Genomic DNA, 23238 nt, shown 5'->3' with positions numbered 1-23238 from the left:
CCTGGCAGTGTGCATGTCACCGGCCCCTAAGCCCTCCCCAAGGACGCCTGGGGCCTAGGTGCAAAGGCAAGGCAGGAGCGGAGCTGAGGACATTAAGGCGCCAGTGGCGTCTCCCAGCCTCGCGCAGCCTACTCCTTCCTGGGCAGGAAGCCTAGCAGCGAGGCAATTCTGTGCAAGGCTCGCCCATGGCAGAGAAGCCTTGCGCCAGGAACTCTGCCAGATCGGGCCTCTGAGCAGAGCTCGAGCTCTGCTGTACTGGAGGCTCACTTAGCTCCAGGCAAGCAGGGCTTTCAGCTTGACGGGGCTGGGCTGCCTATTCTTCCCCCGAGGGGCTCGCTTCCCTGCTTGCTGTGCACTCGCCGATCAGGTGGGAGCGCAGGGCTCCTCCAGCAGGTCTTGCCTCATGGGCTGCTTCCCCTGAGTTGGGGCTGTGGGCGGGAACCCAGACACGCAGTATCAGTCCCCAACCAACTGCACATGTCTCTGCTGGGGAGGAGAGTGCTAGGGAAGCTACGTCTGTCATGCACTTGCTGGGCGCCCACGGAGTCAGCCTCCGGTGTGGGAGTCTGCAGACCCCAGCCAGGGGCCCTGGGAACCTGGTGCTCTCCGTGTGGCGATGAGTCTGGGCGGCCAAGCAACCGCTGGAGGAGCCCTGCAGGTGCCCTTCACTTCCGTCTGACAGAGCTCTCACTGCTGGAGCCCTTGGCAGTGTGCAACCCACAAGCCCCTAAGCACTCCCCAAGGAAGCCTGGGGCCTAGGTCCAAAGGCAAGGCAGGAGCGGAGCTGAGGCCAGGAAGGCGCCAGTGGCATCTCCCAGCCTTGCGCAGCCGGCTCCTTCCTGAGGAGGGAGCATAAAAGCAAGGCAAGTCTGGGCAAGGCTCGCCCATGGCAGAGAAGCCTCTCGCAAGGAACTCTGCCAGATAGGGCCTCTGAGCAGAGCTGGAGCTCTGCTGTACTGGAGGCACACTAGGCTCCAGCAAGCACGGCTTTCAGCTTGACGGGGCTGGGCTGCCTCCTCTTCCCCCTAGGAGGCTCGCTTCCCTGCTGGCTGTGCACTCGCCAATCAGACGGGGGAGCAGGGCTCCTCCAGCAGGTCTTGCCTCAGGGGCTGCTTCCACTGAGTTGGGGCTGTGGGCGGGAACCCAGACACGCAGGATCAGGCCCTAACCACCGGCACATGTCTGTGCTGGGGAGGAGAGTGCTAGGGAACCTACGTCTGTCATGCACTTGCTGGGCGCCCAGGGAGTCAGCCTCCGGGTGTGCGGGGCTGCAGACCCCAGCCAGGGGCCCTGGGATCCTGGTTCTGTCCATGCTGCGCTGAGCCTTGGCGGCAAAGGAACCGCTGAAGGATCCCTGCACTTGCCCTTCCATTCCCTCTCACAGAGCTCTCCCTGCTGGAGCCCTGGCAGTGTGCATGTCCCCGGCCCCTAAGCCCTCCCCAAGGACGCCTGGGGCCTAGGTGCAAAGGCAAGGAAGGAGCGGAGCTGAGGCTAGGAAGGCGCCAGGGGTGTCTCCCAGCCTCGCGCAGCCTGCTCCTTCCTGCGCAAGAAGCCTAGCAGAGAGGCAATTCTGGGCAAGGCTCGCCCATGGCAGAGAAGCCTTGCGCCAGGAACTCTGCCAGATCGGGCCTCTGAGCAGAGCTCGAGCTCTGCTGTACTGGAGGCACACTTGGCTAGGGCAAGAGGACTTTCAGCTTGAAGGGGCTGGGCTGCCTCCTCTTCCCCCGAGGAGGCTCGCTTCCCTGCTGGCTGTACACTCGCTGTTCAGGCGGGGGCACAGGGCTCCTCCAGCAGGTCTTGCCTCAGGGGCTGCTTCCCCTGAGTTGGGGCTGTGGGCGGGAACCCAGACACGCAGGATCAGGCCCGAACCACCGGCACATGTCTGTGCTGGGGAGGAGAGTGCTAGGGAACCTACGTCTGTCATGCACTTGCTGGGCGCCGAGGGAGTCAGCCTCCAGGTGTGCGGGGCTGCAGACCCCAGCCAGGGGCCCTGGGAACCTGGTGCTCTTCGTGAGGCCCTGAGTCTGGGCGGCCAAGCACCCGCTGGAGGAGCCCTGCAGGTGCCCTTCCCTTCCCTCTGACAGAGCTCTCACTGCCTGCGCCCGTGGCAGTGTGCAACCCACCAGCCCCTAAGCCCTCCCCTAGGACGCCTGGGGCCTAGGTGCAAAGGCAAGGCAGGAGCGGAGCTGAGGCCAGGAAGCCGCCAGTGGCATCTCCCAGCCTCGCCCAGCATGCCCCTTCCTGGGTAGGGTGCCTAAAAGCAAGGCAAGTATGGGCAAGTCTCGCCCAGGGCAGAGCAGCCTCGCACCAGGAACTCTGCCAGATCGGGCCTCTGAGCAGAGCTGGAGCCTGCTCTACTGGAGGCACACTTGGCTCGGGCAAGCAGGGCTTTCAGCTTGAAGGGTCTGGGAGGCCTCTGCTTCCCCTGAGGAGGCTCGCTTCCCTGCTGGCTCTGCACTCGCCAATCAGGCGGGGTAGCAGGGCTCCTCCAGCAGGTCTTGCCTCAGGGGCTGCTTCCCTGAGTTGGGGCTGTGGGCGCGACCCAGACTTGCAGGATCAGGCCCCAACCACCCTCACATGTCTGTGCTGGGGAGGAGAGTGCTAGGGAACCTACGTCTGTCATGCACTTGCTGGGCGCCCACGGAGTCAGCCTCCAGGTGTGCGGGGCTGCAGACCCCAGCCAGGGGCCCTGGGAGCCTGAGCTCTCCGTGTGGCGATGAGTCTGGGCGGCCCAGCAACCGCTCGAGGATCCCTGCACTTGCCTTTCCCTTCCCTCTCACAGAGCTCTCCCTGCTGGAGCCCTGGCAGTGTGCATGTCACCGGCCCCTAAGTCCTCCGCAAGGACGCCTGGGGCCTAGGTGCAAAGGCAAGGCAGGAGCAGAGCTGAGGACATTAAGGCGCCAGTGGCGTCTCCCAGCCTCGCGCAGCCTGCTCCTTCCTGGGGAGGGTGCCTAAAAGCAAGGCAAGTCTGGGCAAGTCTCGCCCATGGCAGAGCAGCCTCGCGACAGGAACTCTGCCAGATGGGGCTTCTGAGAAGACCTAGAGCTCTGCTGTACTGGAGGCTCACGTAGACCCTGGCAAGCAGAGCTTTCAGCTTGATGGAGCTGTGCTGCCTCCTCTTCCCCGAGGAGCCTCACTTCCCTGCTGGCTGTACACTCGCTGTTCAGGCGGGGGCACAGGGCTCCTCCAGCAGGTCTTGCCTCAGGGGCTGCTTCCCCTGAGTTGGGGCTGTGGGCGGGAACCCAGACACGCAGGATCAGGCCCGAACCACCGGCACATGTCTGTGCTGGGGAGGAGAGTGCTAGGGAACCTACGTCTGTCATGCACTTGCTGGGCGCCGAGGGAGTCAGCCTCCGGGTGTGCGGGGCTGCAGACCCCAGCCAGGGGCCCTGGGAACCTGGTGCTCTTCGTGAGGCCCTGAGTCTGGGCGGCCAAGCACCCGCTGGAGGAGCCCTGCAGGTGCCCTTCCCTTCCCTCTGACAGAGCTCTCACTGCCTGCGCCCGTGGCAGTGTGCAACCCACCAGCCCCTAAGCCCTCCCCTAGGACGCCTGGGGCCTAGGTGCAAAGGCAAGGCAGGAGCGGAGCTGAGGCCAGGAAGCCGCCAGTGGCATCTCCCAGCCTCGCCCAGCATGCCCCTTCCTGGGTAGGGTGCCTAAAAGCAAGGCAAGTATGGGCAAGTCTCGCCCAGGGCAGAGCAGCCTCGCACCAGGAACTCTGCCAGATCGGGCCTCTGAGCAGAGCTGGAGCCTGCTCTACTGGAGGCACACTTGGCTCGGGCAAGCAGGGCTTTCAGCTTGAAGGGTCTGGGAGGCCTCTGCTTCCCCTGAGGAGGCTCGCTTCCCTGCTGGCTCTGCACTCGCCAATCAGGCGGGGTAGCAGGGCTCCTCCAGCAGGTCTTGCCTCAGGGGCTGCTTCCCCTGAGTTGGGGCTGTGGGCGGGAACCCAGACACGCAGGATCAGGCCCGAACCACCGGCACATGTCTGTGCTGGGGAGGAGAGTGCTAGGGAACCTACGTCTGTCATGCACTTGCTGGGCGCCCACGGAATCAGCCTCCGGGTGTGAGGGGCTGCAGACCCCAGCCAGGGGCCCTGGGAGCCTGGTGGTCTCCGTGAGGCGCTGAGTCTGGTCGGCCAAGGAACCGCTGGAGGAGCGCTGCACTTGCCCTTCCCTTCCCTCTCACAGAGCTCTCACTGCTGGAGCCCTTGGCAGTGTGCAAGCCACCGGCCCCTAAGCCCTTGCCAAGGACTCCTGGGGCCAAGGTGCAAAGGCAAGGCAGGAGCGGAGCTGACACCAGGAAGGCGCCAGCGGCATCTCCCAGCCTCGTGCAGCCTGCTCCTTCCTGGGCAGGAAGCCTATCAGCGAGCCAAGTCTGGGCAAGGCTCGCCCAGAGCAGAGCATCCTCGTGCCAGCAACTATGCCAGATCGGGCCTCTGAGCAGAGCTGGAGCTCTGCCGTCCTGGAGGCGCACTGGGGCCCAGCCAAGTAGGGCTAGAGCCACACGCGGCTGGGCTGCCTCTTCTTCCCTGGAGGAGGCTCGCCTCCCCCTGCTGTTCACTCGGCTTCCAGGCGGGGGCGCTCTGCCCCTCCTGCAGGTCTTGGCTCAGGGGCTGCTTGCCCTGAGCTGGGGCTGGGGGAGGGAGCCCAGGCAGAGGCACACTTCGCTCGGGCAAGCAGGGCTTTCAGCCTGAAGGGGCTGGGCAGCCTCCTCTTCCCCCGAGGAGGCTCGCTTCCCTGCTGGCTGTGCACTCGCCAATCAGGCGAGGTAGCTGGGCTCCTCCAGCAGGTCTTGCCTCAGGGGCTGCTTCCCTGAGTTGGGGCTGTGGGCGGGACCCAGACTTGCAGGATCAGGCCCGAACCACCAGCACATGTCTGTGCTGGGGAGGAGAGTGCTAGGGAATCTACGTCTGTCATGCACTTGCTGGGCGCCGAGGGAGTCAGCCTCCAGGTGTGCGGGGCTGCAGACCCCAGCCAGGGGCCCTGGGAGCCTGGTGCTCTTCGTGAGCCGCTGAGTCTTGGCTGCCAAGCAACCGCTCGAGGATTCCTGCACTTACCTTTCCCTTCCCTCTCACAGAGCTCTCACTGCTGGAGCCCTTGGCAGTGTGCAATCCACCAGGCCCTAAGCAATCCCCAAGGACCCCTGGGGCCTAGGTTCAAAGGCAAGGGAGGAGCGGAGCTGAGCCCAGGAGGCTCCAGTGGCTTCTCCCAGCCTTGCGCAGCATGCTCCTTCCTGGGGAGGTAGCGTAAAAGCAAGGCAAGTCTGGGCAAGGCTCGCCCATGGCAGAGAAGCCTCGCGCCAGGAACTCTGCCAGATCGGGCCTCTGATCAGAGCTGGAACTCTGCTGTACTGGAGGCACACTTGGCCTGGGCAAGCAGGGATTTCAGCTTGACGGGGCTGGGCTGCCTCCTCTTTCCCCGAGGTGGCTCGCTTCCCTCTTGGCTGTGCACTCGCCGATCAGGCGGGGGCGCAGGGCTCCTCCAGCAGGTCTTGCCTCAGGGGCTGCTTCCCCTGAGTTGGTGCTGTGGGTGGGAACCCAGACAGGCAGGATCAGACCCCAACCACTTGCAGATGTCTCTGCTGGGGAGGAGAGTGCTAGGGAACCTACGTCTGTCATGCATTTGCTGGGCGCCCACGGAGTCAGCCTCCCAGGCATTCTTCAAGCCTCAGCCCACCAGGGCAGGCTAATAAAGAACTATGGACCCTCTTAGCCCTCACTTTAACCTATAACCCTAATGGTAACGCCCCGAACTCTAAGAAGAGGGGGGTCCCCGAATTCTAACCTGAACCCGAACCCTAACAAGTGGGGGGGGTTGCCCGAACCCTAACCCTAAGCTTAACAATAAACCTCTAAAATAAAAAAATTTTCTGGTCTAAGCCCTGGCTCTTGCAGTCCCCTGCCCCTTAAAAGCGAAAAGGTCAGACTAGAGACTTGAACTCCTGATTTAGAGGCCGTAGTCTGCCTGCCTACTGGCCCGCCAAAGCCCTATGCTACAGAGGCTTACTGCTTTCAGCAGGGCTCCCGAACCCTCTTCAAGCCTCGACCCGCCAGGGCAGGCTAATAAAGAACTATGGGCCCTATTAGGGCTCACTTTAAGCTGTAACCCCAACACTAATGCTAACCCTAACCGTAACCCGAACCCTGACCCTGACATGAACCCTAACCCAAACCCGAACTCTTAGAAGAGGGGGGATCCCCAAATTCTAACCCTAACCCTGAACCCGAACCTGAACAAGTTGGGGGGTTGCCCGAACCCTAACCCTAAGCTAAACAATAAACCTCTAAAATAAAAATAAACGTTTCTGGTCTAAGTCCCGCCTGTTGCTGTCCCCCGCCCCCTAAGAGCAAAAGAGTTAAGCTGCGGACTTGAACTCCTGACTTACAGACCATCGTCTGCCTGCTCACCAGTGCACCTAACCGCTACGCTACAGAGGCTTGCTGTTCTGACAGAGCTCCCGGACCCTCTTCAAGCCTCTGCCCGCCAGGGTCTGGCTCTATAGACTATCATGGCTGTCCTAGGTCATCTTTGCTTTCTATAGTCATAGTTTTATCCCTAAATCATAGACAGATCAGCTGAGAAAAAGCTTGGATTGTCTCGGTGGGGTGGATTTGCTTGTCCTTGTGTTTCACCTGGAGGCAGTCGCGGTCCCGCGGGCCTGTCCTGGAAGGGGGCGTGGGGGTGGGGCGCACCGTGAGCGCGTCGGGGGCGGGGCGAGCCTGGGCGGCTGGTCAGGAGCGCGGCTCACGTGAGCGGGTCTGGGGCGGGATGAACATGGCGGCGCGTCGGGGGCCAGGCTTCCCAGTTGTGCTCTCAGGGCTCGCCATTGCAGCTGGGAATGCTCGTTTCGTGGGCTCCTGGGTCCCCGTCGATTGGCATCCAGCGAGTAGAGCGCAGGGCTGTGGGCCACAGGTAAGGGAACTCGGACTGGGTGGAGCAGGGAACCATGTATTCTGCCCTCTTTGTTTGCAGTCTCGGAGCCGACTAAAATGGCGGTCGCAGAAAAGCCTCGCCTTTGGGGCCAAGGGTTTTGCCGCTTTACCCCTTTGCATAAAGCTCAGACCCGCGCGGTTTTCCCAAGCAGCCTAGTGTGTTGCTTCCTACAGGCCTGGAGAGGATAACAGGCAGGAAGGCCAGGGGTCTCCAGCCAGAGAAAATAGACTGCAAGTGTCAGACGTTTTTTTCTCTGTCTTAAGAGGCAGGAGGAGACAAAAGAGTGCTGCATTTTTTTTTCTCCATCTTGATACAAATTTTAAAGGAGGTTTCTCTGAAAATTCTGTGTTGCCATGACCACTCCTGGCTCCACCTGAATTTAACTTTTCTCAAACCTTGAACTAAGCAATGCATTTTTCTTATGGAAATGTTTGTCTTAAGGTATGCTAATGTGCTATGTATTTACCCAAGGCTCTGTCTTCAGGTCACTTCCCCCTAAAGGCTCAGAAACGACTTGACAAACCAGTATGTTTTACTCATACCTTGTTCTCTTAATCTATGTGAATGAAACTATATATTTGCTTGGAAATCTGCCTTTCTTCAAGATTCATGTCCATCATTTTATGGCCTGGGATGACTCATCTGCTGCCAATGTTATCTCAATGCTTGCTGTGGCTGAGGGGCCTGGTGCCACTCTCTGAGACATTGTCTTTCTTTCATTAGCAGACTGCTAGTGGCTCTATAACATCTGGCTAAAGACTAGCAGGGGGTACTCTTTCTTCCCCCTTTTAATGTCTATGTCAGCAGCTCTCTCGATCTCTTTTATACTTTAATAAAACTTTTAAACAGAAAACCTCTGAGCCATCAAGCTTCTTCACTTGCCCTGGATTGAATTCTCTGGAGGCCGAGAATGCTGGCATCTTTTGTGGTTTAGCAGCCACGTTTCAGCCTTTTGTAATTCATATTGAATCTTCATTTCAGATTGAAGATGCCTTCCACGGTATTGCCAACTGAAGCCTTTTCATCACTATGGAGTATCTGTCCATGTCTTTAGGGTATTTTTCAGCAATCATGTATCATTTCCAGTGTGCCAGTCTTGTCATCCTCATTCTGTCCATAGCAAAGTCTTTTATTACTGTTGATATGATTGAAAGGGAATTGTTTGTTTAAATTCCCTTTCAGATTGTTATTTGCTGGTGTATACAGATAACACTGTGTCATCATTCATTTGTATTAGTTTGGACAGCTTGATAGTTGTCTTTAGTTTCTTTAATTTCTCATAATTTAAGATGACCCTGGCTCATATATTTACAGTCTCACCCCTAGTCTCAGTCATTTCTTCAAAGAACTGTCCCTTTATTAACATTACATTATTTTTGACTGTGCTGGGTCTTTATTGCTCGTTTGTCTAGTTGTAGTGAGCAGAGGCTACCCTCTAGTTGCTGTGCCATGGCTTCTCATTGCAGTGCTTTCTCTGTTTGCAGAACTTGGGCTCTGGAGCATGCAAACTTCAAGAGTTGTTCAAGGGCTTCGTTGTCCCTGGGTGTGTGGAATCTTCTACACAGGGATTGAACCCGTGTTCCCTGCATCGGTAGGCAGATTCTTTACCACTGGGCCATCAGAGATGTTTCCTGTTCCCTTTTATTAGAGAATGATATTTAAAACATACATGTAGGAGCTCAATATGCTCACCTTTGAACATATTCAGTTAAAGGTAATTTGTGATGTCTCCAACCTGATCCACCACGACATGGACATTGTAACGTTTCCTTTTGTTTATCTGTAACTTTGCCTTCCAATGGTAAGATACCTGGCTTCCACCGCTTGTCATACACAGAATTCAGTGCTTGTCCCATGTGGTTACTGAAAAAAAAAAAACCTGTCAGATTGTATTTCAAAGGGGGCTCTGCATGCATTGCACCAGTATCTTGAGTATGTTTTTCTATGATAGTTTACTATCAGTATACCCTCAGTGGCCTATTTCAGTCACTACCAATTATGAATGGGCTTGTTTGCTCTAGTGTTCTTGGACAATTTGAGTACAGTTTCTTTGTCAGATATGCATTTTTTTAGGAAAACAGTTTTATTGATTGTTGGCTGTGTTGCATCTTTGTGTGTGGGCTTTTCTCTAGTTTTGGTGAGCATGGGCCATAACTAGTGGTTTGCAGGCTTCTCACTGCAGTGTCTCCTCTTGTTGAGGGGCACAGGCTCACGGGCTTCAGTGGCTGCAGCATGTGAACTCGGCATCGTGGCTTCCAGGATCTAGAGCACAGGTTCGGCTGTTGTGGCACACAGACTCCATAGGATGTGGGATCTTCCCATCCTAGGGATCGCACATGCATCTCCAGCACTGGCAGGTGGATTCTTTACTATGGAACCACCAGGGCATATTTTAGATTCTAGTTTTCCACACATGTATCTAGTGAAAGAGGCCAGGATCAAGAGGCATGGCAGCTGGGAATCCTCAGCCCCAGCTCTGGTGTGCTATCCAAAGCTCTGGGGCCTTTGGTGAGCAGCTCAGCTTCCCTGGGACTGTTTCCTCCCATCAGAAATGCCCTGCTTTTGGACTGTAGCCCACCAAGCTCCTCTGTCCCTGGGATTTCTGAGACCAGAGTACTGCAGGTGGTGCCATTTCCTTCTCTGCTGCTGCTGCTGCTGCTGCTGCTGCGGCTGCGTCGCTTCAGTCGTGCCTGACTCTGCGCGACCCCATAGACAGCAGCCTACCAGGCTCCTCTGTCCCTGGGATTCTCCAGGCAAGAACACTGGAGTGGGTTGCCATGTCCTTCTCCAGTGCATGAAAGTGAAAAGTGAAAGTGAAGTCACTCAGTGAAGTCGTGTCCGTCTCTTAGTGACCCCGGGGTTGCAGCCTACCAGGCTTCTCTGTCCATGGGATTCTCCAGGCAATGGTACTGGAGCGGGCTGCCATTGCCATTTCCTTCTCTACAAGATAACGTTTTGAAGATATTTTCTCCTGGATATTGCTTTTGATGAAGGAAGGGGGATCCCTTCCCAGGGCTTGAGAGTGAGTTCTTGTCTGACACTGGGCAATGAGTTGTCTGAGGAGAGGAGTGCTGTCCAAGCGAGAGGCTTTATTGGGAAGGGCTGCCGGGGTGGAGGGCAGGAGGGTGAGGGAAACGGAGAGAACCACTCTGTCACGTGGCTCACAGTCTCAGGTTTTATGGTCATTGGGTTCATTTCTGGTTTGTCTCTTGCCAGGCATTCTGAATTGGGATCTCTCTTGGGGGCACACGCATCACTCAGCTGAGATGGATTCCAGCAATGTGGATCCTGGGAGGTTGGTAGGACCTCTGAACTGGAGCCTCCCATCACCTGACCTCTCCAGAATTCTGGTTGGTGGTAGCTTGTTCGTTCCTTGTTCCTTCCCAGGGCCTCCTGTTGTAAGATGACTCCTGCAAGTGTTTTCTTTTCTCTGTTGCCTGGCCAGGGTGGGTGGTCCGTGGTTCATTTAACAGTTTGTTTTTGGTTCTCTTGAGTAAGGTCCTCCACGGGGTAAATGTATGAAATGATAAAAGGCAATGTTTTAACTAATTTATATTCATAATTTGGTAAGTTGGCTTGTTTTGTGTATGTTAGACCTGATTACCAGACCAAAGGTCATGTAGAACTTTAGTAGTTTTCTAAAATTCTATAGTTTTTAAAATGGAGTTACCTTGTTGCAAAGTTTGTGTTTATGTTCAGATTTTTTAAAAGTTATTTCTTTTTAGTTGATTGATCATTGCTTTACAATATTGGTTTGATTTGTCATACATCCACATTAGGTGTACCTATGTCCTCTTGCTCTTGAATCTCCCTCCCACCTCGCACGCATTCCCACCTCTCCAGGTTACTACTGAGCCCCAGTTTGAGTTCCCTGAATCATACAGCAAATTCCCATTGGTTGTCTATTTACAAATGTAGGTGTACCTGCATCCATGCTGCTCTCTCCATTCATCTCACCCTCTCCCTCTTGTTCCCCACCCTCGTCTGTAAGTCTGTTCTCTATGTCTGCACCTCCATTGCTGCTCTGTGAACAGACTCGTCAGTACCATCCTTCTAGATTCCATGTTTTTCTCTCTTTGACTGACTTCCCTCCCCTTTATTAGAACAAACTCAAATGTGTTCCTTTTTATGGCTGCATTCCATGCAGGCTCTGATTGTTCCTTAGCCATGTTTTGCGGAGGGTCATGGAGCTATTCTGCTCCATTTCAGTTTGGGCTTCCAGTCTGAGTGCTCGCAGCAGAGCTGCTTCTGGGTGAGCCCTCTGAGGTCTGTGAGCACCGGGCTGCCCGCTCTTCTCTTGTGGCCCGCAGGGGGCGCCAAAGGCCCCTCTGACCCGCGGGCGCAGGACGCTTTGCCTTTAGACTCTGCTCCGTGAGCAGCTGGCGGGAGCTTTGTCTCCTCAGGACCATCGGGGCTCAGGCTTCTGGATAACAGGGCTGCATCCAGGCTGAGAGGAGCAGGGTTGCCTCAGTGCCCACCAGCAGGGAGGCGCTGCAAGAGCGAAAAATGAGGATGGAGTAGACGTTTCCTGTGTCCAGCTGAGGGCTGACTGGAGGTCCATCTCAGAGGACTCAGGGGGAAGGAGCTCCGTGTGCAAAGCGGTGGGTTTTCAGTTAGATTTGCGTTAGATGATGTAGAGGATGAACACTGATGTTCTTCCGTGTAGGTGGCCATTTTCCTGTCACTGTTTCTTGAGAAGACTGTCCTTTCCTCTTCGCTCGTTCCTGGTTTGATTTTCAGGAACTGACCATGTACAGGTGGGTTCGTTTCTGGGCTCTCTATTCTCTCCTGGAGTCCATGTGTCTGTGTTCCTGCCAGTTCCTCACTGTGGTGGTCACTACAGCTCCGTGATGTAGTTTGAAGAGGGATAGGAAGATGCCTCCAGCTGTGTTCCTCTTTCTCAGAGTCTTTTTGGCCGTTTAAGGTCCTGTTCAACAGTAGCAGCCTAATATTAGGAATATTTCTATTTCTGTGAAAAATGCCATTGAATATTATTTTGTGATTGCAGTCCGTGTATTTGTTGATGACTTTGGTTGGAATGGACCTTTTAATTCCTCATTGTTCCAGTGCATGAGCGTGGAATAATTTTCTGTGTGTTTGTATTTTCTTTGGTTTCTTTATCAGTGCCTTCTAGTTTTCTGACTACTGGTTTTTTATGTTCTTGATTAAGTTTGTTGCTAGATGTTTTATTTAAGTGGGATTTTCTTAATATTTTTTTCCTGATTGTTATTAGTGTATAGAAATGCAAGTGATTTTTGGACTGTAAAGGGTAGTATTTTATGATTGTAAATTAATCCAAAATGATTCAGCTTTACTGAATGTAGTCTAACAACTTTTTGTGAAGTGATGTGGAACATTTTATCTGTAAGATCTGTTTCTCCTGCAGTAGGTCATCCAGAGGACCCAAGACATGGTGGTTACTAATAGACTTCCCACACTACTTCTTCATTCCACGTGGACTCCTTCACGGGCAGTGAGCATCGCAGCTTCCCTTGAACTTCATCTGGGTAAGTCTTGGCCTGTATCAGAAAGTTTCCTGCCTGTCTGCTCTAAATTTCTTTTGTGGTATTGACATGGTTGTTTTGAAACCTAGTATACTTTCCAGTCATTTAAAATGTACAGAAAATGCCTAGCAATGGGAACAAGTGCTAGCATTTGCCACATCATCTAAAATACTCTATGTGTTTTATCCAAAATGGGTACCTTCTGCAGAACCAGCACATAATCTCCAAAATCAGGAAATCATATGGTACCTACATTATAATGTAATCCACTGCCCCACTTCCACTTTTAGCAATTGTTCAAGTGTATGAATATATCTTTTGTTTCCATCGTCATCCTTTTTTCTTTATTTAGAGTGTTACTGAGATTTTCAGTTATTTGGACAAACTTGATGGATTGAAAGCAGACATGGTGAATAAGGGTTCTGGGTGGCCTTTTCTATGTGGATTTCTTTTTCACTGAAGATGGTTTTAATATTTATTCATGTGGTAACATGTATGAATCCTGCATTCTTTCTCCCCCCCCCATAGTAATTAAAAATAAATAATATGCCATTTACCATTTAGATATTTGTAAGCATACAGTGTTGTAGCAGACAACCTTTTCTTGTTTTGCAAACCAGTTTAATAATGTGCACCTTGTGCGTGCTTTGGAGAAACTCAGGAAACTGAGTCAGTGACTGAAATGGCCCAAGATATCACCTTAGATTCCATCTTCATCTGAAAACAAAACAGGCACTTTCTCGTGGTCCAGTGGCTGAGACTGGACACTCCCAAAGAAGGAGGCCCAGGTTCATTCCCTGATCCAAGAGCTAGATCTCCCATGCCACAAAGGAGAATTTGCATGTTGTAGCTAAATATCTGGCTTACCTCAATGAAGGTTGACCTGGCGCAGCCAAATTAAAAAAGAAACAAATATTTTACAGATACAACCGAAGGAAAGGAAGGGTATGGTTGTTGTGCAGATTTACGGCTTAGCTTTCCCTATCGATAGAAAAGAAAAAAGAGTTTCAAAAGACTGTGTCTCATCCTTCTATCTGGCATATAGAGAGGATTCCTTTGAAATGAGATTTCTCTGGTAAATGTGACTCACAGAAGAGCTGTCTTGAACTTGGGTTTCAGAGATGATCATGTGTCCTCTAAAAAAAAAAGTTAATTGGGTCCCACTAATTCTCATGCTGAGGTGGTATATTTTGTGGTAGCATTTGCTCCCCTTCACTTTGGATGTATCCCCATTTGTTTACACTGTCATCTACTGAAGACATCCTGATATTTGAAAGTTTTTAGTTATTACAAGTAGAGCTGTTGTATATAATCATGTGATACTTTTTGTCTGGACGTTTTCAAAGCTGTTTAGTAAGTGCTAGCCATATAGTATTCAGGTCACAGGTGAGCTTTGTTTAGCTGTGGAAAAATCCAGCTATGTTTCTCTGTGGCATGTGGGATCTTCTGGGGTAAGGGATCAAACTAGAGTGTCTTGCATTGTCAGGCAGATTCTTTACCACTGAGCCACCGGAGAAGTTGTGCCCTACCCCCGTTTTTTTTTTTTGAGTTTACTGGATCTAATAGGTGTGCAGTGCTACCTCACTGTTATTTTAGTTTGTAATTTCCTAATGATATGTGATTTTGAGTCTTTTTGATAGGCTTATTTACTATCTTTATATTTTTGTAGGCCAGGTGTTTAGGTGTATACATTTTTTATGAGATTGTTCTAGATTTTTTGGTATATTTGGAGTACAATCCTTTATCAGATATGTATTTTATAAATATATTTTCCTGTGGCTTGTGTTTAAGTTTTGTGAATAAGGTTTTTCACAGTTTAAATGTCTAATTCTTTAAAGTTAATGTTATATATGTTTTATATCCTTTTTTGGATAGACTTTAGTGTGTTGTTGTTGTTGTTGTTAAATTTTATAAGCAGAAGTGAGGTACTGTAGATACAGTTTTAAGCTAAGCTGAGGTACCATAGATACAGTTTTGCCTTTTGTCTGTTAAGAAGTTTGAGTGAGTTTGGTGTACACTGTATATAACATTATGTCTACATTCATTTGACTGGACATAGCTTCCAATTATTTGTCTAATTGGTTTTGGAGATATCACGGGAAGTCAGTTTTTCCAAGGGAAACTGAGGTCCATGAAACATGAACTCTTTTCGATCGGTCGGAATCACTCTCTGCTATTTCTGACAGATTTGACTTGTTTGGATATCTCATATGAGTGGAATCACAGAACGTTTGTCTTTTCTTGGTCTGGTTTATTTCACATGATCTAATGACCATAAGGTTTGTCCACATTGTCGCATTGTCAGAATTACTGACTTTGAAGGGCCGAATCAGATTCCATTGTGTGTATACCACAGTTTGTTTATGGAATTGGCTGCCATGGACACTTAGATCACTTCTGTTTGTTTGCCAGTGTGAATCATGCTGTTGTGAGTATGACGGAAGAAGTATCCATTTTTTCAGCCCCCTTTCCCAATCCTTTTGGGTACATAGCTTGAATTGGAATCGAACTATGTATTTATTCCATGTGTTTGTTTTGGAGTCATTTCTGTAATGTCTTGCAGAGTGGCAGCACCATTTAATGTACTTTTTCGTATGGTGGAATACCGTTCAAGCTTCTGAATATACCTTGTGTTGCATATTCAGTCTCCCACCAACGGACACTTGAATGAGTTCTACCTTTGAGCTATTGTGAATGTCACTATGAGTATTTGTGTACCAGTTTTTGTTTGAATTATTAACAAGTACATTACTATATATAAAAGAAGCCACAAGGACCTACTGTACAGTTTAGGAAACTATTAAATATCTTATGATAATGTATAATGGAAGAGAATCTCAAAAGGAATATATGAAAAGCACATAGTAACCATGATATTTATTGTGCCAACACTATGAGTTATCATAGCACTACTCAACGTGTATTTATACATGTCAGTAAAATATTCACATCTGTAAGGATATTATAAAAAATTATATAAAAAATCAAGAATTCAAACAGAGATTAAATAAACTTCCTGTCATTGCTCATCATCATTTATACATTCATACTACCTGTAACACTCATTGTATAAGTGCTGGACTAGCAATTGATGTTCTCGTAAACCAAGAGATTGTGAAGGTGTAAGGAAATATAGCTTATTGAATTCCTTAATGAAGGATTATAGAACTCTATGTCCATGAAGTGAATGAAATTCCATTTTATTGAACCACATTCTTACTAGAGTGATGAGCTTCCACCCCACCCAACGTTAGTTCACAATGAAATCCTGCAGTCCTCTGGCCTCAATGTCTGCTTCCTGCTACCGAGAAAGAAAAGATGAGGAAGTCCTGACAAAACCGATGCTATTTTTCTTTTTCTGATTTGTATTTTATCGCAGGGCTTGGCAAAAAGAGGGCCCAACCTGTTTTTAGAGTTCCATCCCAAGGGTCCCTCTGGCATGTTCCCTATGTTGACAAAGTGCTGATTATTTTCAACAAAGGACAATGATCTGCACTTCACTATCTGTTGCTTGAGCTGGAATAGCGGGCATCCCTTGAAGTGCATTCCTTCATGCTGAAGTAGGCATCCCTGAAGCAATAGTATAAGAGGAACACATTTATCACGTAGACATCGCAGCCCATGCATTTGTAATAATTTTTCAGTTATACCCATCATCATCGGAGAAACTGACTTGTCCCAGTAACAACGAGAGTACCCAGTATAACAGTTCCTTGACTTATGAGTACTTCCTATGAGTACCCTTATGAGTACTTCTTCCAATGTTGTTTCTCCTACTTTGGTCATGAACAGTAGAAGCTGATGGCAGTGGTCCTTGAAATGTATGTCGATTCCTAGGTGGCACAGTTGATAAATAAAAAATCTGCCTACCAGTGCAGGAGGGGGAAGTGATGTGGGTTTGATCCCTGGTTCAGGAAGATAACAATTCATACACATGTTTTATGTGAACCAGTTTGATACTCATGAGTTTTTTCTTCTGTATACAGAAAAACAAATGCTGTTCAAGGACACTGAAAGAACCCTGATGTTGAAAATCAGATCTGTATTGTGAGCAATGCTTAGATATCCATGAGTCGAAGCATAGTATTATGCCTATCATCCTTGTATTTCTCTCAGTGAAATATGTTGAGGAAAACTCTTCATTCGTAGTCTAGATTCACGAAGAAGCTAAATAGCATTCATCCTTTACGTTGACAACTGTGAATTTAAATCTCCTGTGAATCCTATGTGACAACCACACATACCAACATGAGTTATCAGTATTATATCAATATTTTTAGTCCTATTGTATGTCAACTAAAAAAATCAGTATATAATTGTACATGAAGTCAAGACATAAAATCAGTGCAAATACAAAATGTTCCATCCTTTGAGAAAGGGAGAAAAACATCTCTGTGCTTAGCCTATTGCATTTTTATGTATTAGACCCTTAAGTAGTTTATTCACCACACCCTGTGAATGATTCACAAATCTTCAGAGAAGAAAGGATCATTTCTCTTGAACAATGAGTAGTTCAACTATTCTCAAAGCAAAGCCATAAGTGAGTCTTATTTTGGGTGAGACCATGAAAACTCAGTTTGCAGTCATCCAATTCCAAGTTTCTGAAATAAACTTTCAGAAAAATCACATCCTTTTGAATGCCCATTTGACTGAATAGGAGCACGGAAATGTTCTTCCATAAAATTGTTTACAGTTTCCATTCCGTTTCTCCTGTTTGATGTAGATATTGGCCTTTGGTTCTATCAGTAGCTTTGCAAGTAAAAAAAAAAATTAATTAGAGCTCGTATGGTAATTTTACTGTTAGCAATAAGTTTAGCATAAAATGAACACAGAAGAGGTTACAGTAGACCAAATATGAAAGTCAGTTTAAAAGAAAACATAGTGTTGAATGTTTACAGTAGGAATATAGTTATGAAGTTCCTTTATTATTATTCTATCCTTTCCTTTTGTTTTGCAGGGGTGTTAATGTACAGATTCCAGTACTATGGCTAGAGCGAATAATAGTATCATTATTCTTGAGAGCAACTCTACTAAGTCTTCACGCTCATGTCACTCAAGGTTTTTTAATACCTATTATGTTAGTCGTGTTTGTAGTTTGTGAAGTCACATAAGTTGCATTCATTCAAGCAATAGTATCAAACAGCTATGGCATCAATTATAGATGTGAATCGATATCGAATGTGAATCCATTTCACTGTGACAAGTTATTATTGTAGATATTCTATTCATGCCAGTAACAAAGCTGTGCAGAAATAATACAATGTTTATTAAGAAAATAAGATTTACTAATTTGTTTTATTATTCTATTTCTTTTAAACAGATTTAATGACAACAGGCTCAACTTTTCATTCACTTGTATGACTATGAGCAGTTTGACCAAGTTGAAGAAGATGACTCGTTTGTAGTCTTCCTCATCAGCTCATTCCATCTACTGGCTTTAAAATCATTTAGTACAGAGCTCACCGTCTAGGTGTTCATCCAGTGTTTTGTTTGCTTATCATGCAGGATCATTTTAAAAGGAAAAGTATGTGTGTATGAGTTAGAGCTCTGATCCCAGGAGTCCATGTAGAAGCTTCCCCTGAGAAATGTATCGTTTTTGCACCAATGCTACTGAAATGTATGAATGTGGTATACCACGCGTCCCAATAAGTGTAAACAGCGTCATAGGCTACTTATTTGAAATGACCAGTACTCATGACATTCCATTCAACTGAGGACTAAATATAGCCAACGTAGGCTGTGTTTGCCAAATAGACTTTGAAGTATTCTTCACACAGTCCTTCATCGATGCCAGTTTTCAGATCGAAGAAACCCTTGCTCCATGAAGTTTGTGAACACATATACTCATGTTTTGTTTGAGATTTTAAAGTCATTCTTCAGTTTTGTTGGAGGAATGGTTCTGTATATGCCCCGTGGATCCCCAAATCCACTGATGTTCATGTGTCTTGGGGCTTCCCAGGTGGTTCTAGTGGTAAAGAACATGCAGAACATACCCATGCAGGAGACATGGGAGGTATGGATTCCATCCCTGCGGCAGGAAGATCTCCTGAGGGAGAGCACGGCAACCCCCTCCAGTATCTTTGCCTAGAGAATCTCATGGAGAGAGGAGCCTGGTGGGGCCTAGTCCATATGATCCCAAGGAGTTGGACACAATGTAAGTGACTTCGCACAGCACATGATTCGTTGTCATAGCTAATATAATGGAGATGACATAAAAAGAAGCACCAGCGGGCGAAAGTCAATATCCATCACTTTTAAACTTTGGAATGTATTGTGATATTTTACATCCATATTTGTATGACTTGATAGTTGGAGAATCGATGCATGTGAAGGCCTGGTTGTGTTATATGTATGTTGAGGGAAGATATATTTTTATGTGGTTTGACATATAGGTCCCATTTCATTCGTAGACATATGCATACTCATCACTTATCATCATTTTTTTTTTTTTGAAAAGACCATTGTTTGGAAAGGTTGTTGTCTAACCATGAAAGATGCTTGAATTCTTGGGCTCCTTAGAGGAAGAATTCAACCCGGGGCCAGTGATGAGGCTTGATCAGTCAGAGCTTTTGTGTCCCAACGTTTTATTAAAGTATAAAAGAGAGAAAGCTTCTGACATAGACATCAGAAGGGGGCAGAAAGAGTGCCCCCCTACTCATCTTTGGCTGGATGTTATCTAGCTACTAGCAGTCTACTCATTAGAGAAAGGAATGGCAGCAGACCCCTCACCCACAAGATATATGGAGATGACCGTGGCACCAGGTGAGTCATCCTGGGCCATAAAACGATTGATATGAGCAAATGGATAGCTTCATTCACATAGATCAGGAGAGCCATGTATGAGTAAAGCATATTGGTTTGTCAAGTCAGTTCTGAGCCTTTAGGCAGAACCTACTTGAAGATAGAGTCTAGGGTAAATACATAGTACATTCACATAGCTTAAGGCAAACCTTTCCATGAGAAAAATGCCTTGGTCAGCTCAAAGTATGAGAAAAGTGAAGTTCAGGCGGAACCAGGTGTCATTATAGCAACACAGAATTGTAAGAGAAAATCTCTGTTTAAATTTGTATCAAGAAGGGGAAAAAAGATAACAGCTTGTTTCCTCCTGCCTCGGAAGTGACAGATAACAACTGTCTGACACTTGCACCCCATTTCCTCCCTTTGGAGACCCCTGGCCTTCCTGGCTGTTACCCTCTCAGTTTCATTCATTGAGCGTTTTCTGCCTTGTGAAACATTGGGCATAGAAGTATGTGTTTATTTAGGGGTATTTCATCCAATTTCATTTAAATGCATATGTGAATTAGAAAGTTTGACATGCTGTTGCTTTGTATACCGATTGGGAAATGTGAGCCTCCAAGCTTAATTTAGTTTTTCATGTTCATTTTTCTTTTTAGGGGTACAAAGAAAAATAATATGACTGTTAAGATCAGCTTTCGTATTTTTTGCCAAATATGAATTGGGATCACATCGATCAGAGATGAGTCTGTGCATGAAAGCCCTAATAACTAATGCTAATTGACTTCACTACCATGGGATGTTTTCATATCTATTGAGGATTTACTTCATGTATTTCGATTTTAACTTTCTGTCTTACAGCCTTGTTTGTAGATCAAAGCTATTTGAAATTGTCATCTGGTTTCAAATGGCTTGTGAGGTTATTCATGAGTGGTTCATAAAACCGAATGGATTGTACGTAGCCATACTTTGTTGTCATTCTATGAATTTGAAGAATGTCTGAAGAATGTCTGCAGTTATGCCTTAAAGATTCATACAATTGATGTCCAATATTTATCTCAATAGACTTGCTTTCAATTTGTAGTTTCCTATGCGTATGTCTTTCTTTATGGATTTGGGTAGAACTTGTATTGGAACACTGAAAAATCTGTGATATCAACCGTGCTGACCTTTCTGGTGGTCATCATTAAGATTTTCACGCTCTATGGATCCTAGTGGAAACAGGTGCTGTTCATCCTACTTTTGTGAAGATTGAACTCATCGTAGAAAGTGGAATTTGTTGAAATATTTATGGTATAAATAAATCTTGTCTCTATAATTACCCAGAGTCCTGGTGCGTATTTGATTGCTAAGTTATAAAATGTATGAGATAGATGTGATCCATCAATGGCGACTGGATAAGTGGTGGAGAGGTATTTTGGTGATGCAAGAGATTTAAATGATATGATCATAGTATTTATATCCCTTTTATGTGGATAATGGGTCTTGGATCCATGTTTGAAACCTTACAACCTCGTCTTTTGTTATGCATGGGAAGTGTCAAAAATGAAGAAGATGCGGGTAGGTACTTCAAGGGTAAGTATAGGGCTGAGGGCGTGACTATGATGTGGGTTAGGGTTAGGATGTGGATGGGGGTCGGGTTAGGGTAGGGTAAAGGTTAGAGTTCGTGGAACAGCCCTCCAAACTTGTTAGGGTGAGGGGTGAGGTGTGAGGGTTCAGGATGAGGGTGAGGGTAAGGATTCAGGGTGAGGGTTAGGATTCAGGATGAGGGTGAGGGTTCAGGGAGAGGGTGAGGGTGAGGGTTCAGGGTGAGGGCGTGGGTGAGGGTAAGGGTTCGGGGTGAGGGTTCAGAGTGAGCGTTCAGGGTGAAGGTGTGGGCCTCACATCTGATACAGGATTGTACTCCAAATATACCCATCCCTTCCCTTGAACAGACCTCTCACTATGGGAGCCCTTGGCAGTGTGGAACCCACCGGCCCCTAAGGCCTCCCAAAGGACGCCTGGGGCCTAGGTGCAAAGGCAATACAGGAGTGGAGCTGAGGCCAGGAAGGCGCCAGTGGCGTCTCCCAACTTCGCAAAGGCTGCTCCTTCCTGGGTAGGAAGCCTAGCAGCGAGGCAAGTCTGGGCAAGGTTTGCCCAGGGCAGAGCAGCCTCGCACCAGGAACTCTGCCAGATCGGGCCTCTGAGCAGAGCTGGAGCTCTGCCATCCTGGAGGCGCACTCGACTCCGCCCAAGCAGGGCTTGCAGCCTAAGGCGGCTGGGCTGCTTCGTCTTCCCCCTAGGAAGCTCGATTCCCGCATGCTGTTCACTCGGCTTCCAGGCGCCGGCTCCCTGCCCCTCCTTACGGTCTAGGATCAGGGGCTGCTTCCCCTGAGCTGGGGCTGTGGGCAGGAGCCCAGACACACAGGTGCAGGACCCAACCACCTGCACACGTCTCTGCTGGAGAGGAGAGCGCTAGGGAACCTACGTGTGTGAGGCAGCTACTGGGCGCCCACGGAGTCAGACTCGAGGTGTGCGGGGCTCCAGAGCCCCGCCAGGGGTCCAAGGAGCCTGGTGCTCACCGTGCGGCGCTGAGTCTGGGCTGTCAAGCAACCGCTGGAGGAGACCTGCACTTGCCCTTCCCTTGCCTCTGACAGAGCTCTCCCTGCTGGAGCCCTTGGCAGTGTGCAACCCACCGGCCCCTAAGCCATCCCCAAGGACGCCTGGTGCAAAGGCAAGGCAGGAGCAGAGCTGAGGCCAGGAAGGCGACAGTGGCATCTCCCAGGCTCATGGAGCCTGCTCCTTCCATGGCAGGAAGCCTAGCAGCCAGGCAAGTCAGGGCAAGGCTCGGCCAGGGCAGAGCAGCCTCAGACCAGGAACTCTGCCAGATCCGGCCTCTGAGCAGAGCTGGAGATCTGCCATACTGGAGGCGCGCTCAGATCCAGCCAAGCAGGGCTTGAGCCGCACGTGGCTGGGCTGCCTCTTCTTACCTCGAGGAGGCTTGCCACCTTGAATGCTCTTCCTTCGGCTTCCAGGCGCGGAAGCTCTGTGCCTCCTGCAGGTCTTGGCTCAGGGGCTGCTTGCCCTGAGCTGGGGCTGTGGGCGGGAGTCAAGACACGCAGGGGCATACCCCAAACTGCTGCACACTTCTCTGCTGGGGAAGAGAGCGCAAGGGAACGACATGTGAGAGGCAGCTGATCGGCACCCACGGAGTCAGCCTCCAGGTATGCCGGGATGGAGACCCCAGCCAGTGGCCCTGGGAGGTGCGTTTCTTCGTGCGGCGCTGAGTCTCGGTGACCAAGCAACCGCTGGAGGATCCCTGCACTTGCCCTTCCCTTCCCTCTCACAGAGCTCGCCCTGCCTGAGCTCTTGGCAGTATGCAAGCCACCGGCCCCTAAGCATTACCCACGGACGCCTGGGGTCTAGGTTCAAAGGCAAGGCAGATGCGGAGCTGAGGTCAGGAAGGCGCCAGTGGCGTCTCCCAGGCTCACGCAGCCTGCTCCTTCCTGGGCAGGAAGCCTAGCAGTGAGGCAAGTCTGGGCAAGGCTCGCCGAGGGCAGAGCAGCCTCGCGCCAGCAACTCTGCCAGATCGGGCCTCTGAGCAGAGCTGGAGCTCTGCCGTCCTGGAGGCACACTCGGCTCCAGCCAAGTAGGGATTGAGCCAAACGAGGCTGGGCTGCCTCTTCTTCCCTCGAGGAGGCTCGCCTCCCCGCCAGCTCTTCACTCAGCTACCAGGTGGCGGCGCTCTGAGCCTCCTGCAGCTCTTGGCTCAGGGGCTGCTTGCCCTGAGCTGGGGCTGTGGGCGGGAGCCCAGGCACGCAGGGGCAGGCCCCAACCAGCTGCACACGTCTCGGCTGGGGAGGAGAGCGCTAGGGAAGCTACGTGTGTGAGGCAGCTGCTGGGCGCCCAGGGAGTCAGCCTCGGGGTGTGCGGGGCAGCAGACCCCAGCCAGGGACCCTGGGAGCCTTTTGCACTCCGTGCGGCGCTGAGTCTGGGCAGCCCAGCAACCGCTGGAGGAGCCCGGCACTAGCCCTTCCCTTCCTTCGCAAAGAGCTCTTCCTGCTGGAGCCCTAGGCAGTGTGCAAGCCACC

At 49.7% G+C, this 23238-nt stretch overlaps 1 long non-coding RNA gene across 2 annotated transcripts; it reads left to right on the top strand.

Annotated features, from left to right (window-relative positions):
- The first annotated feature begins 6746 nt into the window (after positions 1 to 6746).
- LOC138431151 (uncharacterized) lies at positions 6747 to 20486 on the top strand. Of its 2 annotated transcripts, XR_011253567.1 has the most exons (6): positions 6747 to 6908; positions 8414 to 8520; positions 10146 to 10279; positions 11596 to 11686; positions 12316 to 12436; positions 17754 to 20486. It is a non-coding gene; the product is annotated as an uncharacterized lncRNA (long non-coding RNA). The 2 variants fall into 2 exon arrangements; XR_011253566.1 differs by lacking the exon at positions 11596 to 11686.
- The last annotated feature ends 2752 nt before the right edge of the window (positions 20487 to 23238 follow it).

This window comes from Ovis canadensis, chromosome 26 (genome assembly GCF_042477335.2).
Source record: "Ovis canadensis isolate MfBH-ARS-UI-01 breed Bighorn chromosome 26, ARS-UI_OviCan_v2, whole genome shotgun sequence".
In the NCBI taxonomy this organism is placed as follows: Eukaryota; Metazoa; Chordata; class Mammalia; order Artiodactyla; family Bovidae; genus Ovis; species Ovis canadensis.
This window is presented reverse-complemented; position numbering and strand designations above follow the sequence as displayed.